General features: G+C 35.2%; 1 pseudogene; it reads right to left on the minus strand.

Annotated features, from left to right (window-relative positions):
* Positions 1–4175: 4175 nt before the first annotated feature.
* On the minus strand, positions 4176–18242 carry LOC107696326 (phosphatidylcholine transfer protein-like; annotated as a pseudogene).
* Positions 18243–19298: the final 1056 nt, after the last annotated feature.

Genomic DNA, 19298 nt, shown 5'->3' on the forward strand with positions numbered 1-19298 from the left:
ACAGCATGATTATTGCACAGGTGTGCCTTAGGCTGGCCACAATAAAAGGCCACTCTAAAATGTGCAGTTTTACTGTATCGGGGGGCCCGGGGCGGTCCGAAAACCAGTCAGTATCTTGTGTGACCACCATATGCCTCACGCAGTGCAACACATCTTATTCGCATAGAGTTGATCAGGTTGTTGATTGTGGCTTGTGGAATGTACGCAAATGAGTTACCTGCAGAAACACTTTGTTTGGACTCCTTTAAACTGGCACCAGATCCTGGACTCTCCTCGACGCCAGAGCGGTTAAGATTTCAACAATGCAAAGCATATGCTTATGAAAATAATTACCTAACCTTGAGTTCAGGGGCTTCTTGGCTGCAGATAGAGGGGCCAGACGCAGCGCCAGGTAACGTCTGCAATTATAACCTCCATCAAAACTCACTTCATGCACATGACGCTGTAGAAAAACCCCATAAAAGCCTATTCAGGATCAAGGATGCCTGTTCCCAGAGGCCCCTCTATCTCTAACTGTAATCTATTAAGAATCACAAAAGCTGCAGATGGGAAGGTTTCCAAGCGGAGCGTCTGTTCAGACAGACGGGCACCTGGGAAATCGGAAGAGGTTTTCAGACAGACCAGGAAAAGTGTATCACTTTCTAAAGCTAATTAGTCCTGTATATGACCAATCAGAAGAAATACAACAGCTGGCCAAGAAATATATTTGCCTTGCATTGGTGAAGGACAGCCAGTGGAAAGAAGCGGTAGAGTGCCTGATGTTATTCAAGAGGGCCATTTCAGGGATCAGATGTGGGACAAATATAGACCCTCAATCTCATTCTGATCTTCAGGTTCATTGTTTCCTCCAGCTCTAATGGACTCACATGCATTAAGAGCTCAGCCAAGAAAAACACACACAAGGGTTGATCTCACAAAGCCTGTCAAGGTTACATGTAACCCCAGAATAAAATGAAAAAATAAGAAATTATATTATACATTAATGAAAACTTTTTTTTTTGTAAAGTTTTGACATTATTTTCATGACAGCACAAAGTGAAAAATAAATTACATTAATATATTATGGGCTGTTCCTAAAGTATTTTGACTGGTTGCTAGGACATTGCTAGGCAGTTGCTAAGGTGTTTTGACTGGATGCTAGGCATTGCTATTCAGTTGCTAAGGTATCTGGATGTTTGCTAAGGTGTTTGGTTGCTAGGGCATTGCTTTGTGGTTGCTAAGGTGTTCTGGGTGGTTGCTAAGGTTATTTGGCTGGTTGCTATGGCATTATGCAGTTGCTAAGGAGTTTTGTAGATCTATTTATCTATAGTATTTAAATAATATAGAATTTATGTCGCTGTTATTTCTGATAATTAAAAAAAATTATAGTAATATTAATGAGAATCGCCTTTGAAAATAATATAAAAATATATATAAACAAATTCAAAAATTAAATATCCTGCAAAATTACAGTAATAAGAATTTGGAAGATAAATGTGCTCGACAATCATGAAAATAATGTCTGGTATGGTAAACTGATTTACCATATAAATATACCCAAGAAACCCTAATAATGTACTAATGAAAAAATAATAATATTTCAGCTAGTTGCCACATTTCTCATTTTAATTTAACTTGATGTACATATATATATATATATATATATGTGTGTGTGTGTGTGTGTGTGTGTGTGTGTGTGTGTGTGTGTGTGTATATATGTATGTAATAATTATATGTAATTACATATGTAATTACACTACTGACCTGCAGGTAGAGCCACAACGGTTACACTTTATTTTAAGGTGTCCTTGTTACAGTGTAATTATACATGTAAGTACTGAGTAATATTAATTAACGACATGTACTTATTATATGGTTAGGGTAAGGATTTGGTTTGGCTTAGGGTTACTTGCATGTAATTATGCATAATTAATTGTTATTATAATAGTAAGTACATGTAACATGTAACAAGGACACCTTCAAATAAAGTGTTATCGCCACAACAACTACATTCAGTTTAGGCTAGAAAATACTGTACAGAATGAATATTCAACGTTTGAACTCAAATCCATTATCATTTTGTTATATAAACATTTATGTGCAGTTTTTTTAACAATTCTTAAACTAATAAAAAAAATGATAATTCTTGAACTGCATTCAAAGGCAAAATACCAGTTTATTGCAATAAAACGTTTGCAATAATAAACAGGTGGAGGAAGAATGTACAGGCAACATTTTTCCATTTTCAGCACTGTGAGTTTAAGAGGTAGATGCCAAAAAAAACAAAACAACAGAACCAGAGGAAAACAATACCCCAAAAGACAATGAAACCACGGAGTGTCAAAACAGAGTCAAAGGCAATGTCACTTCATTTCCTATGAATATAATCTCTATTTCCTACAAAAAAAACATGTCCGTAAACACCAGCAGATATTAACTGTATTGCATCGAAGTGCTTTTTAAATTGCTGTTAGAGTATCAAACACATCATTCATTCACCACAACATTCAGATTCATGCAGTCCCATGTTCATTTTGCATATCTGAACTGCAGAAATCTGACATTTAATAGTCTTGATTATAATTATAAGAAAGATTTTTCATGTCAAAATTATATTTCAACAACCAAATTTTTCTGTGCTCAGCATTAACATGTAAACGGCACACAATTTTGATTTCAGACGTGAATACAGGCATAATATTTTCCATGCAAATGCTCATACATATATTTCTGTTTTCTAATAATTTACTTACATGTGATTCATGCAGGATCCTGCTAGTAATTTCTGTTTAAAGGTACCTGAAAAGTATCAGAAATATAATTACATTCCCCAATATACAGCAAGTTACATTAACAGGTAAAAACGGCATCGACCATTAAAATAAAATCAGAGTGAACTTCAGTGTCCCCGTCCATTCGCCTGCAGAGGGCGCTGGATCACTACAATCCATCTCGCCCAATCTGCAGAGGCTCATGGGAAGGAGCAGGGACTCATTCAGCACCAGTACATGCTAAAATGTCTTGTAATATATACAGTACGTGCATGATTGTGTTCAATTGTGTGTTCAGAGCTATATAATATAACTATTCAGATCACATACTGCGACCCTCTTGCTTACTTGGACACTTAATTCTTACTATTTTTTACTTACTATATCTTAAATGTTTTTGAAAGAAGTCTCTTCTGCTCACCAAGGCTGCATTTATTTGATCTAAAATACAGTAAAAATTGTGAAATACTATTACAATTAAAAATAAGTGTTTTCTATGTGACAATATTTTAAAATGTAATTTATTCCTGTGATCAAAGCTGAATTTTCAGCATCATTACTCCAGTCATCAGTGTCACATGATCCTTCAGAAATCATTATAATATGCTAACATTTATTATTATCATTATTATCAATTGTTGAAAACAGTTGTGCTGTTTCATATTTTTGTGGACACTGGACAATTCTAAAGTTTTATTTTTAAGCAAGGATGCATTAAATTGATCAAATTGACCGTAAATACATTTTTGTTACAAAAGATTAAGATTTTAAATAAATGTTGCTCGTTCGAACGTTCGATTCATCAAAAAAACCTGAAAAAATGTAGCCACAAAAATATTAGCCATTAATAACTGAGCACCAATAATAATAGCTAATAATCATAGAAATGATTTCTGAAGGATCATGACATGCTGAAGACTGGAGAAATTATGCTGAAAATTCGGCTTTGATCACAGCAATAAATTACATTTTACAATATATTTACATAGAATAATATTTAACAGTAATATTTCACAATTTTACTGTTTTTACTGTATTTGTGATCAAATAAATGCAACCTTGGTGAGCAGAAGAGACTTCAGGAAGGCTTATCGATTGATTTTGTGCATACAACATAAAGAGGTTAATTCATGTTTTCATACATTCACAAATGACATAATTAAAGTGCTATGATGAAACTATATTACTTTAAAACAAATGTTCCAAACTCAAATTAGCCCTAACTTCCAGCTAAAGTTCAACAGGAAGCTGGATTAATTTGATTCTTTAACAGACGTTTGTATAGTTAAGATAATAAAACAAAAACAATAATGAAGGACTCCAGACACATTTTCTCCAATGACCATAGAAACAGCAGTATGTCTACCCAGAATGCCCTCCTGACAGGAAACAGAAGCAGAGAAAGTGAGGACGCTCACACGTGCATCACTTGTTGTTCTTGCAGTAGCTGCTGTAGTTACTGCAGGCCTTCTTCATGTCGGTGAGAAAGGCAGGGACGCCTGTCTGAGAGCAAAACACATCCATCAACACACTCGACTCATCACTGATTACATGAATATGACATAACTCTACAGCATCCTCACCTTCGCTGCCCAGTTCACCAGCCACGTTGGTATCATTCCTCCAGGATTGTCAAAGTAGTTCATAAACACTGCAATATGATTCAAAACAAACGCTGTTGTTATTCATTCAGCTTCAGCATGAAATGAAAAAAATGATCATCATTACAGATTTGCTTGAAACACAAAATATTTTTATATGCCTAGAAAATACAAGTGACTGCACTCAAATGTAGGTGAAAACCTCTGAACAAGCTGAACAAAACAACGCCAAACAAATAAATCAAATGCAGCAGGATTTTCGGGTCGATGAGATTGAATTGTGACTTTATCGCATTGTATCTGGTTACTATACAGTCTAAATCATGCACTAAATCAGCTCTGGTTGAGTGTGCTTCAGTTTGTACCTTTGGTGCTGCCGGAGCAGTCGCTTTCCATGGCCAGACTCTGTTTGTAGTCTTAAACCCGGATCACGCCTTTCTTCTCTGGACACTGAGGCACGGACCAGCTTTTGGCTAAAACCACCCAGATCTCACGTCCTCCCACGTCCAGATCCCGGCGCTCCCGCACATACACATACTGCAGAGAGTTAAGGGCTCACTGACAGACAAATGCAGCCCAACACTTTTATAGTGGAGTCTAGAGGAGATTACTTTTGATTTTGGTTATCAACTATGAATATTAATAACTATTAATATAAAGAAATACTACAAGAAACGCATTTGTGATTTGGGTCTGCTCTATATTGATGGGGACAAAAGAGAAAGAAACCTGTTATGATTTCTACTTTTGTATTTGAGGTTGATTTAAGCTTATGTGTCATAATTGCTCAAGCTGAAAATATATTTCAAATAACTGAGATTCAATTACAGTACATCTGACACTATAAATGGAAAACACAATTAGTTTTTCTATTGTCAAAATAGATATAATATATTGTATTAATATAATAATATATACTTATATATTAATTTAGAATATAATTTATAATCCTAATTATAATCATATAAAAATGTATAATAATATTTTTTCACAATAAATGTATGTATACAGTGGAGATCAAAATTAGAGAACCAATTTCCTAAATGTCAAGGTCACTGCTTAGTACTATTTGAAGTTATCCTAACAGAAGGGCATATTTCATAAATTAATTGTATTCTGAAGCACAGTATAAAAAACTTAAATGAGATATTTGAAAAAGAACTCTGATCAAAATTAAAGAACACTTAAGTTATTGGTGTTAATCTGGCACCTGGTGCCAATTTCCTTAATTATATGACAAACCCTAATTAACTGGAAACATTCCTCTAATTTTCACTGAGATTGCAAGATGGCGGGCTGCTCTAAGATGATGACTGAAAGCCTGTGACAGGAGGCGGTCCAGATGAAGGCCAAAGAGAGTGACACTTTCAGCCACTGCAAGAGAAGCTGGTCGTTCCAAATCTGAGATTTCTCAAATATTGCAGCTTTACAATGACACCAATTAATTCAAGTCCCCCAAAAAGGATGGTCGTCCACATAAGACAAATGCACAAGAAGACAGGACAATGCTGAGAATCTCATTGGGGAATCGGTTCAGCACGGCAGCTGGAATTGCTCACCCGTTGAACACTGAATAGGGTAAAGATCTGTTTAAGAGAAGTCGGACTGAAAGCGCAGTTTGCAGCGACCAAGCCTCTCATCAGCAGAAAGAATCAAAAGGCTAGACTCACCTTTGCTGAGGAGCATGTTGTGTGAAGAGAGGAGAACTAAAAAGGTAAAAAGTTCACTTTAGTGATGAGAGCAAGTTTAATTTATTTGGGTCAGATGGGAAACATTATGTTTGGTGTCAAACTGAGGAAAGATTGAAGCCCGAGTGCATAAAGAAGTCAGTGAAAGGTGGAGGGGGAAGTGTCATGGTTTGAGGAATGTTTTCTGCAGCAGGAGTTGGGCCTCTTGTACAGCTACATGGCAGGTGCATGCAAATGCAAGAAAATGCTCCTGTCACACTGCAAAATAGGTACAGCAGCTGAAAACATTGAAATAATGAAATGGACGGCCCAGAGTCCTGACTAAACCCGATTGAAAATCTCTGGAAAATCATTGGCGACAAAGTTAGGACTAAGAAACCACTACACTGCTGTGCAAAGGCAAAAGACCATAACTTCAATTTTTGTCGAAAATTAGTAATTTATATTTTTGGGACATTCAAGACATCCTTTATCACGTGCATAAGTATCTTGAGTCAATTTCGTTGTTTTTCCAAGAAAATAATGGGTCGTCTCAACCGTAACTTCGGAAAGCCCCGGAGAAACCAAGGCAGAACACTGTATAACACCAGTTACGGCTCTTTTACTTTGTTTGGAATGCTCAAATTGAGTTATTAATTGCAATAATTGCATAGCAAAATGTCTAGCATTCTTTTACGTTAATAAGCATAGCAAATAAATTGGTATCCACTCACATGTTTAACTTTTAGTCTGATTGTTACGGTAAAAAAAAAAAAAAATGAATACAGTCACATTACTGTATGCAATAGTCTATATGAGATAGCCCATGATCACTAGATTTTATACAGGTGTTAATATAACGATTTTGTAAATGGTGATCAGCAACCAAATATTGATAATGTGGAAGTTACTGACTTTTGCCTTGGTGTGACTTCTCACGTTTTGCAGACAATGCAAAGGCAGAGTACATTAACTTCAAAATAGGGGTAAAAATCAAGTTTGCGCTCACAATTTTTTAATGTAGATAATTTTTATTACTAAAACATCTAATTGTTAAATTTCCAGTGTCCTACCTATAATTAATTAAAAAACGTTAAAGTCATTTTTCTCAGTTTCACACTCTAGCGAGTTAAGGTCTTTTGCCTTTGTAGGGCAGTACAGTTATAGAACTAAGAGACTGAAAGAAGAGTGGACCAAGATCACACCAGCGCAGTGTGAGAAACTAGAGATATTCTGCGGCTGCAGATGTGCTGAAGTCATTCAAAGCAGGAGCCTCTACACTTACTACTACATTTCTGACAGCTGTAACCCTCCAAAATTTTAGATGTAATCTTCTTTCGTGCTACAGTGGTTACTGTTCTCTAATTTTGATCACTGTTTTCCACACAATAAAGGTTTTTGTTGAAATTCCTTGGTTATTTTGTCAAACATGTTAACAGTGGTATACCTACAGCTAATATTCTTTTACATTTTGAGCGATGAAGATTAACAATATTTCAGAAAAAATATCTAGTATTTATAGATTGTTCTCTAATTTCGATCTCCACTGTGTATATTTATTTATTATTTTTGTATTTGAGGTTGATTTGAGTTTATTTGAAATCATTTAAATTCAACTGAAATGCAATTACAGTAAATCTGACAAACTGTAAATGGAAATCACAATTTGTTTTGTATTGTTAAAATATATTGTTTATTGTGTTTCTATCATACATGGAAAAAAAATTATTGGAAATATTTATGTATTACACTTATTTGAATTAAATATTATAAATGGAGAAATATTATTTTATATTAATATTGTTATTTTCACATTAATCTGTCTATTCCCACACACAAATTGTATTTTTATGTGCATGAAGTGTGTTGGTAGGATACATCCCTGTTGGACAGAGGTAATGGATATTTCACCTCCCAGTATATGGCTTTCTGTCCGCCGTAGTCTTTCTCATTCAGCTCTGAGGACAAACCAGACACACACACACACACACACACACACACACACACACACACTGACAGCTGTAACCCTCCAAAATTTTAGATGTAATCTTCTTTCGTGCTACAGTGGTTACTGTTCTCTAATTTTGATCACTGTTTTCCACACAATAAAGGTTTTTGTTGAAATTCCTTGGTTATTTTGTCAAACATGTTAACAGTGGTATACCTACAGCTAATATTCCTTTACATTTTGAGCGATGAAGATTAACAATATTTCAGAAAAAAAATCTAGTATTTATAGATTGTTCTCTAATTTCGATCTCCACTGTGTATATTTATTTATTATTTTTGTATTTGAGGTTGATTTGAGTTTATTTGAAATCATTTAAATTCAACTGAAATGCAATTACAGTAAATCTGACAAACTGTAAATGGAAATCACAATTTGTTTTGTATTGTTAAAATATATTGTTTATTGTGTTTCTATCATACATGGAAAAAAAATTATTGGAAATATTTATGTATTACACTTATTTGAATTAAATATTATAAATGGAGAAATATTATTTTATATTAATATTGTTATTTTCACATTAATCTGTCTATTCCCACACACAAATTGTATTTTTATGTGCATGAAGTGTGTTGGTAGGATACATCCCTGTTGGACAGAGGTAATGGATATTTCACCTCCCAGTATATGGCTTTCTGTCCGCCGTAGTCTTTCTCATTCAGCTCTGAGGACAAACCAGACACACACACACACACACACACACACACACACACACACAGAGTGAGTTCACATACTATACATGCACACACAGAGAGAGAGAGAGAGAGAGAGAGAAAGAGAGAGAGTGAGTTCACACACACACACACACAAGAGTGAAAGGTGAGGCAGCAATGGGTGATACGACCAAAATCGATCACTGTATGAATAATTTTACATCAAGGTAGATGTTACACATCACAATATAGCAACATTTTCTAGAAATTAAATGTAAAAAAATGCTTTAAAAATTAATTAAATAACCTATAACCAGAAACAGACTAACAGAGGAGATCAGAGTGGCTAAAAAAAGCTACTCTGAAAAGTTTTCAGCCAACGACCCGACATCAGGATGGACTTGTCTGAGGAACATCACTAAGTACAAGACACCACCCCGACAGTCTGTGGAGAATCAATAACTGGCTGACGATCTGAATGCGTTTTACTGCCAGTTTGAAAAGCCCAGTCTCTCACCCCACACCCGCTCTGATCTGCAATTCACACCTACAATTCCCCCCCCCCGCAACCCCTCTCCCTCCCTCCCCCACCATTCAACCTGCACTTAAGGTCTGTGTACAGGATGTGAGCCGGGTCTTCAGAAAGCAGAAGACAAAGAAAGCTTTGCTCTCACATTTGTAGTCATGAAGTCATTTGAGAGACTGATCCTGGCCTATCTGAAGGACATCACTGGACCCTTGCTGGATCCTCTTCAGTTTGCCTACAGAGCAAACTGGTCTGTGGATGATGCAGTCAATATGGTACTGCATTATGTTCTGCAACATCTTGATAGACCTGGGACTTACGCAAGGATCTTGTTTGTAGGCTTCAGTTCGGCCTTCAATACCATCATGCCTGACCTTCTCTCAGACAAACTGACCCAGCTCTCTGTGCCCACCCCAATTTGTCAATGGATCACCAGCTTCCTGGCAGACAGGCAGCAGCTAGTGAGGCTGGGGAAACTAACATCCAAGACTCTCACGATCAGCACACACTGCTCACACAGTTCTACTCGGCCATCATTGAGTCCGTCCTGTGTTCATCCATAACTGTCTGATTTAGTTCAGCTACCAAATCAGACTTCAGGAGACTACAACGGACAATCAGGACTGCTGAGAGGATCATTGGTGCTCCCCTGCCCAAACTCCAAGATCTTTACACCTCCAGAGAGAGGAAAAGGGCTAAAAAAATCACTTTAGACCCCTCACACCCAGCCCACTCTCTCTTCGAGCTGTTGCCCTCTGGTTGGTGCTACAAAGCACCAACCACCAGAACAGCCAGGCACAAGAACAGTGTGTGTGTGTGTGTGTGTGTGTGTGTGTGTGTGTAATAAAGCTCTTTCATACTTTCTGACTTCTGACTTATATAACATAAAAAAGCTTATTATCCTAATTTGGATAATAAAATATTTTACAAATTAAATCTACACTACACTAGAAGGGGAAAATATGTTTCTACCAGGTTTAACAAGGCATCTTATTTCCAGTGTGAATGAATCTTAATGCAACCCTATTAAATGTCATTTTAGAGACACTGTGTGCTTCCAGTTTTGTGGCAAGAGTTCAGCGAGGATCCTTTTCTCTTCCAGCATGATACAGAGTGACATTCATGTAGTCTAGTGTTGAAGAACTTGGCTGACCTGCATTAAACCCAGACCTGAACCTCTACTGAACTCTTACTCTAATGGGAGCAATTCCCTCAGTCCAGGTCCAGTATCTAAGATCTAAACATCATCCCACAAGTGTGGAGGCTAGTGAGGAAAAACACTTTTGAATGTAAATGCTGGGCGTCGCAAACATTACATCTGTGCAATAACAGTTTCATATTATGAAACACTTGAATTCAAAACAAACTAATATTTAATATATTTCAGTTTATATTTTAACAAAATTACTATAACCTTAACTAAAATTACAATGAAAACACAATAAGCTTTAACTGAAAATAATAATAATAATAATAATAATAAACACATTTTATTTCAAATAATTGCCAAGGCAACATTTCTCATTTCCCAACTTAATGTACTAAAATAACTATAACTAAAACAAATTTTAAATTAATAAAAACAATACATATAAAAACAACAACAACAAAACATATTAAACATATGAAAGAACAAATAAACATGATAAAATAAAAACAGAAGAAAACTAAAACTTAAAAATTTAAATGAAAACAGAAAATACAATAAAATTTAGCAGAAATAAAATATATAAAAAATAATTCCACTAATTGCAAAGGCAAAATTTCTCATTTTAATTTAGTTTGACACAATGTACTAAAATAACTACAATTAATTAAAAAAATATTAAAACTACATGGACATATTAAAATAATAATAATAATAATAATAATAATAATAATAATACAAATGACAACAACACAAAACAAAATTCCTAAAACTGTAACTAAATTTAAAATAAAGAAAATAAACTTAAATAAATATAAATAAAATAAAAAAAATATTACAATTTTCAATCTGTTAGCTTCCGGCTTCGCTACCGTTCGGACGTTCTTGCTTACTGCTCTGCACTTTGCTCCCTATTTCTGTACTTTTCTCTGATTTTTCTAAGATTTAACACAGCTGCCCACATTCAAACAGAAGAGAAAGAAAATTCCTCCTGTTTAATCTACTTGCTGCATGAACTGCTGCAAACATCTACAAAGGATTGCGGTTCTTGAAACAAAGTTACTTGCTGGACTTCCAAAACAGGCAGAACACTCAGCAGACCATCGTCACGGACACCCTCAGCATACAGCCGGTGAGTTCCATGAACGCCGAAACTGATTGTCACACTAATCGATGGCACAAAGAGGGAGTGAGACCCAAAGGCAGTAGAGAGATCAGATTGTCACGAGTTTCTCGTATTGCTGCCGTAGCATCCTCTACCCTAGATTTGGCTATGACAAGGCTTGTGAATACTAGTATTCTACCACCCCCTATACATCTTGAAAACAGATTTGAAGCATTAATGAATGTGGGTGAGGAATCCCCAAATGTGATTAAACATGGATCGGATCTGCCAGCAGCCGGCTATGTCCAGGCTTGCAAACACTGGGATTCTACCACCCCCTATACATCTTGAGAACAGATTTGAAGCATTAATGAATGCGGGTGAGGAATCCCCAAATGTGATTAAACATGGATTGGATCAGCCAGCAGCTAACATTGCTACTAACAGGCGCTCAAGGTCGAGCAGACAGCGGCTTTCAGCTCAGAAAGCAGCCGAGCCCAGGACTCTGATAGTGCGCGACTCCAATATCAGAAACATAAGTAGGACTACAACAACATGCTGCCTTCCTCAAGCAACCGTCTCTGATGTGAACAAGGAACTTTGGAAAATTCTGATGAAGCACAAGACTGCAAATCGAATCATCATCCATGTGGGGAAGAATGATAGCTTAAATCGTCAACCTGCTATCTTGACACACTTCCCACACATTTTTTCAAAAGGGTGCTTAACTGTTTAGAAGCAGATCTCTTAGAAGTGTTGGACACCTCACTTCTTTCTGGGACTTTTCCAAACGCCCTGAAAACTGCAGTTGTTAAACCCCTTCTGAAAAAGAGCAATCTTGATAACAACATTTTGAGCAATTATAGACCAATATCAAATCTTCCTTTTATAGGCAAGATTCTTGAAAAGGTAGTCTTTAATCAGCTGAACAAATACTAAAACTCAAATGGGTACCTGGACAATTTTCAATCTGGTTTCAGACCGCATCACAGCACAGAGACAGCGCTCATTAAGATAATAAATGATATTCGCTTAAATTCTGAATTAGTCACATTTAAATGCAGACTCAAAACTCATCTGTTAAGCTGTGCATTTATTGAATGAGCACTGTGCAATGTCCGAACTGATTGCACTATATTTTATGTATAATCATTTTCTATTCTTAACTGTTTTAAATTCATTTTAAACCTCTTAAATCAATTTTTAAATCATTTTCAAAGTTTTTAAATTCCTTATTTTATTGTTGTGATTATTTTTTTTATTATTATTTTCTTTTCTTTTATGTAAAGCACTTTGAATTACCATTGTGTATGAAATGTGCTATATAAATAAACTTGCCTTACAAATAAATATTTTATTTTAGCTAGTTGCTAAAAAACTAATAGAAATTACAAAAACACACAACAACATTACTAAAGCTGTAACTAAACTTAAAATAAAAACAGAAAATAAACTTAAATAAATATAAATAAAATAAAACATAAAAAATATTTTATTTTAGCTAGTTGCCAAAAACACACCAAAAATTACTAAAACTTTAACCAACAGAAAATATAAAAATAAAAATGGATTGAAAATAATAATAAAAAACTGTTATAGTTTCTCAATAGGCACACAGGCATGTTTTTCAAGGTCTGAACGGTTCACGGGTGTGTCTAGCATGAAAAAGATGACATATTCGCCAAACAAGGGTGGAGGCGAAGGCGTTTATGTGTGATTGTAATCACAAGCGATTCTTGACCAATTTAACACAAACCACATTTCACTGCTCTGGTGGTCCGACCCAATATTCATACCAGTGATTAAAAGACAAAGCACGAGTAAAATTACACAACACAGAGATGTGCGTTCAGTGAAATTACACATCAGCCAGGCAAAACTACAGAGAAAAGAGACACTGAACATGACAAGATGTTCAGAAGAAAGAACCAAACAAGTCCTGCAGTTTGACTGAAGAGTTTATTTTAAGAAAACAATGACACTGGGGTGCAAAATCATAAAAACCATAAACACCTGTTATGCAATTGAGAGCTGGAGGTCGGTTTGTGCTGCTGTGTGTATAAAGCAGGGTTTGGGTGGGATTTCTGGAGAGTTAGTCACAAACAAACACCCACAGGAAAAGCGCACATCCATCAGGACTGCAGCACAAACGCATGAGGCTCTTCATGAAAGATCAGCTCAAACACATGCATGTCTGGAGCCAGAGATGTGTTTCTAATAAAACGCCACTCCACCCACACACACACACACACATTCATGCTCCATTTGTGTTTGCGGGAAATACACCACCCTACCACGTCACATCTTAAAAACTGAGACAAACTAAAGAGCTGGTTTTCTTAATTATACAGTTTCTCAACAAATGCACGCTCATGCAACTACAAAACAAGTCAAGGATGAGAAAAAAGTATTGTTAAAATACATAATGCAATATGAAAGAGATCACCAGTGACATACAACAGATATTTTGGACAGTGAAAAAAGATTTAATGTCTCGAACCAGAGCACAAACATGGACCGAAGTGATTTTTAAAGATGGTTTAATAGTTCTCAGATCCAGAGAGAACAGAATGAGCTCCACAGTGATGATTTCCAACGTTAACTTCATTTAAACGGTCATCTCACGAAATAAAATACTCACAATACTTCAGAGCAAAACTCCTTGTCTAGCCAGTTCAGACCATTTGTTAACAATAAACTGCAAAAACAACTCTTTCAGAAAGCATCAATTTAATACTATCACAACCACAAGCTCATTAACATACGACCACCCACATTGACATATTAACTATATGTAAAACTACTGATGAATGACAAGGTGAACTACAGTTTGTGGACAGAGAACATTTTTATTCAGAAATATTGAAGGTACAGTATCATAAACAGCCGGTTTAATTATTTATGACGCATTCGGGTCATTTTTGACCCAGAAGAGGTTCCTAAACATTTCTATAAAAAATTCTATCAAAATACACATCTACTTTGTTAATTGCTTGATTGTTTTGTCAAAAAATGCTTTCGTTTTCTCAAAATATGCATTTAATATCACCTAATTTTCCAGCGATTCTCAAACGATTCGTTCGAAGCAGTTCAGATTCAGTCTCTCTAAACCCCTCCTTTCCGTGAGCCTGCTCTGCTCTGATTGGTCAGATGGCCCAGTCTGTTGTGATTGGTCTACGGCATACATCGCGTGTCAGAAACTATACGCCTATTTCAGTAGTTCTATATTTTGAACGCTCTGTAGAAAATATAAACATCTATTATTTATCATACTTACAGGTTGTGATTCAGTGGAGCAGCTGGTCCAAATAAACAGGATACTGATCCAGCTTTCAACAGCAAGCATTTCGTGAATCCAGAACTCCCCGAGATTAGAGAAGCAGTCAGTAGAATGACGTGTTTGTGGGCGGGATCAAGTTGTTCATGGCCGGCCAACGTAGAACATAGGCGCGCATTATGCAAATGTGTTACCGCCTGAGGTGTAGCCGTCACGGAAGTGAGATTCGAGTTACTAACGACTCCTTTCAGTTAGTATTTATTTATTTATTTATAATGCGCTTTCAGCTTTACAACTTTGCAGATTGTTTACATTCACATACAGCTACATTACACACTGCATGAAAGGCAATATATTAAGGCCTGTGTGGCTAAACTGTATTAACCACATCACTACCAAGCAACAGCACAATCTACACACAAACAAACTACTGAATAAACACAGCACTGGATCAATCTAAACACTAAACTATATGACACATTTAAGCCCAATTATCTGCATATCTGAATGCATTTGACCACCAGCAACAGGAGCGGCTTCAAAATATGGAAAAAAATTATTTGTTTGAGCTCCATAAAGCCAACTGTGGTAATTATGAACACCAGTACAAGCATAAATTCACATTTATTGTCTTTTTTTACCCATAACAAAAGTCAGTTTGAGTTGTTCTGCTGTAGAAATGGGTGTATCAACTATAATCTCTTCTTCAACCGTAGGAATCTGTCTAAGCCTGCCTTACGAGTAAAACTGAGATTCAAACTAACTAAACTCTGAGGCTGAAGGGTGAATTTTAATGAAATGATGGCAGTGCTGGGTAGCAACTGATTGCATAATCAGACTCCAAAAATGAAGTACTTGTAATTAGATTATATTACACTGTAAAATACTTGTAATCAGACTACAGTTACTTTTTATTGATTGCATGATTACATATTACAATTACATTACAAACACATTCAAATTCACGTTATTTCGTATTTGTGTAATGCAGGGATTTCCAAAACATTTTTGTCAGCTGAACCTCTTTCACGTAATATATTTACTTAAAATTCCTCCTGAGATTTTAAGGTAACATATTTGCATGTTCATGATCCTCTGACGTTAGTCAATGGTCACATGGGATGCGGGTAATGCGGGTTTCATGTTGTTAATAATAATAAATAGAACATATTTTCTTTCTCTTTACATTTTTATATCTATATAGCACAACATTAACCTATTTAAATCAATGTGATAAACGGGTTATGTCGAAAGTAATCTAAAAGTAATCCAAAAGTAGTCTGATTATATTACCTTAATTGTGTCATGTAACAGATTACGTTACTAACTACAATTTTTGTCATGTAATTTGGAACAAGTAACGGATTACACTTTGTAAGTAATCTAGCCAGCACTGAATGATGGTTTCATGAAGATGTTTGGTTGTGAAAGATCAACAAGTCCCACTAATAATTACCTTTGACATACGAGTCCCACTGTTTCCTGTAGTTCAGATCCATGTAAACATCTGCGCAGAGATCTGGAGCGCAGCTGGCCAGAGAACCGAACACTTTGTACTCATACAAACATGTACCCTGCCGAACATGACATTAAAGACAAAATGCATCACAAACACGACCCAGATGACAGCCAGAGCCTGTAATGCTGAACAAGCATCATGATATATGGCTTATATGTGCGCTGTTATGAATGCACGAGAGGGGAAACTGATCCCGATGCATGCGGACAGGATCTCTTGAATGCATCAGTCATGCTTGCTTTTGCTTATATGCTTTTGCTTATAAATCGCTAACATCTGGATCTTTTAATGGGTGAGCGTGGAAGTCATTTCAACCAAACTGAACCAAATTATCTTATAGAATTTTAAATGCTATCTATGTATTTTATAAAACGCTATGCAACAGATGAATAACATATATTGTGTGAAGTATTATATAACAGAAACATTTTGCGCCGTCACCAGATTCGCCCATTTCATTATGTCACATAGTATTTTCTATACTCATTTATAGTTACATTTTCAACAGTGAATATTTGTCAGAGTTCATTTATTTTCAAAAGCCAATTTCTTAAATGGGGTAAGTTGTCACAATGAAACATGTCATTAAACGGTATATAAAACAATAAGTCAATTATGAATTATAAAATAATACAAGAAAAATGTGGAAGGATAAATGGGAAAAAATAAAATAAAATAAGTGGAAAAATTCAGAAACTGAAAATCATCATAATTAATAACAGAAAGATTTATAAAATAAGATGATCGAATAATTGACAAAAAAGTGAAGTATTATATAACAGAAACATTTTACGCCGTCACCAGATTCGCCCATTTCATTATGTCACATAGTATTTTCTATACTCATTTATAGTTACATTTTCAACTCCAGTGAATATTTGTCAGAGTTCATTTATTTTCAAAAGCCAATTTCTTAAATGGGGTAAGTTGTCACAATGAAACATGTCATTAAACGGTATATAAAACAATAAGTCAATTATGAATTATAAAATAATACAAGAAAAATGTGGAAGGATAAATGGGAAAAAATAAAATAAAATAAGTGGAAAAATTCAGAAACTGAAAATCATCATAATTAATAACAGAAAGATTTATAAAATAAGATGATCGAATAATTGACAAAAAATTATTGCAATTTAAATACTAGATGTGTATGTTGATTCAAATCAGCAACTGCTAGAGAAAAGAGGTGTGCATTTGGACTTTTGATTCAAAATATTCAAGTCATTAAAATACATGGATTATGACAACATGTTACAACTAGCCCCAGTCTCCTCTATTATGCAGTTTATTTTATACAACACAACAATGTTATTTAAGTATCACTGAGATCATTTGTATTAATATTTTGAATTTGTTTTTATTTTTATATTATCCATTTATTTTAATATGTTACATTTTTGTACCCGTGTCATTTTTATCAGTTTTATATATGTTTATATAGTTTTATTCATTTTTATGTCTGTTTTAGTTAGCACAGTTTAGTATATAAAGTAAAACTAAATAAAAATTGTGGAATGCTGCCTTGGCAACTAGCTGAAATTATTGTTTTCATTTCAGTTAACTTTTCATTTAATACAAGTAAAGAATATGTTTAAGTTTTAGCTGGTGCTTTTGCAATGAGTTTGAAGCTTATATAATATACAGTAGGCCTATGCTGCTCAATATTATATAGAAGAATATATGCTTTGGGCAGTTTGTGCTGCAATTTGCTTAAAATAATAATCAAATGCAACCACTGCATCATGTTAGTTAGTATGTTATGTTATGTTATGTGTGATGTTATATAATACATTGTAAAGCAGAAAACTCTTTGCTTTGCTGCATTGTTTTGACTGTCACTCATGCTATATTCACCTTGCTATACAGTCTGTATATTTTGACGTCCATGGTCTAGGTGAAGAACTCCCAGCCCCCGTCCAGCTGCGGCTCGTCCAGTTCGCTCCACGCCTGCTGGAACTCTTCGTCACTGAAGAGCAGAGCCATGGTGCTGCTTCCGTTAGAGCGCAGCTGATCGCCCGCCACCTGCTCACTGTCACGCTTGTGCACGACATTACACTCACATGATTTTGATCATATCTATATTTTATTTATGTATTTTATATATGTAGATATATGAGCATCCAGTGTGAGCTTTTGTTGTATATAAAATAAATATATAAAAATTATGAAATATATTATAATATACATAGTGTGTGTGTGTGTGTGTGTGTGTGTGTACAGGTCTATATATCCTGGTGGGGACTTAAACCTGACTACACACAGACTCATGGGGACTCGTGTCACGGTGGGGACCTAAATTGTGGTCCCCACGGGTACAAAAGCTTATAAATCATACAGAATGAAGTTTTTTGAAAATCTAAAAATGCAGAAAGTTTCCTGTGAGGGGTAGGTTTAGGGGTAGGGTTGGTGTAGGGCGATAGAATATACGGTCTGTACAGTAGAAAAACCATTACGCCTATGGGGAGTCCCCACAAGGATAGCTGACCAGACATGTGTGCGTGCGTGAGTGAGTGCGTGCGTGCGTGTATGCACACTTTGTATGTGGTTATATGACATTATTTTTTGTAATTAATTTAGATTTTTTTATGAACATCTAAAGATAATATGGCAATTAATTTATAAATATATTATTTTATGTTGTATGCTGAGATAATGTTATACAGTTATACAGCCAGTATATATATATATATATATATATAATGTTGTACCACAATTAGGACGTAATGTACAGTAATGTAATTAATCAATGAGACAACTCATTTATTTAATGTTTTTATTTAACATTTTATTTTGAATTTATGTTTATTCTATTTAGTATTTAATTTACTTTGTATGTGGTTATGCAGCATTTTTGTCCCCAAGTGTTTTATGAACATCTATATAGGATATTAATTATATTTTTTATGTTGTAACTAAGAGATAATGAACAGTCAAACAGTCATTATCTCAAAATAAACCCCGACAGAGTGAGCAGGACGGAAAGGAGAGCAGTAGTGTATGAGCCACTGTTAGTAACCCAAAACTGTAACCTTTGTTACC

Source organism: Sinocyclocheilus anshuiensis, unplaced genomic scaffold (genome assembly GCF_001515605.1).
Source record: "Sinocyclocheilus anshuiensis isolate Anshui unplaced genomic scaffold, SAMN03320099.WGS_v1.1 scaffold62, whole genome shotgun sequence".
Classification (NCBI taxonomy): domain Eukaryota; kingdom Metazoa; phylum Chordata; class Actinopteri; order Cypriniformes; family Cyprinidae; genus Sinocyclocheilus; species Sinocyclocheilus anshuiensis.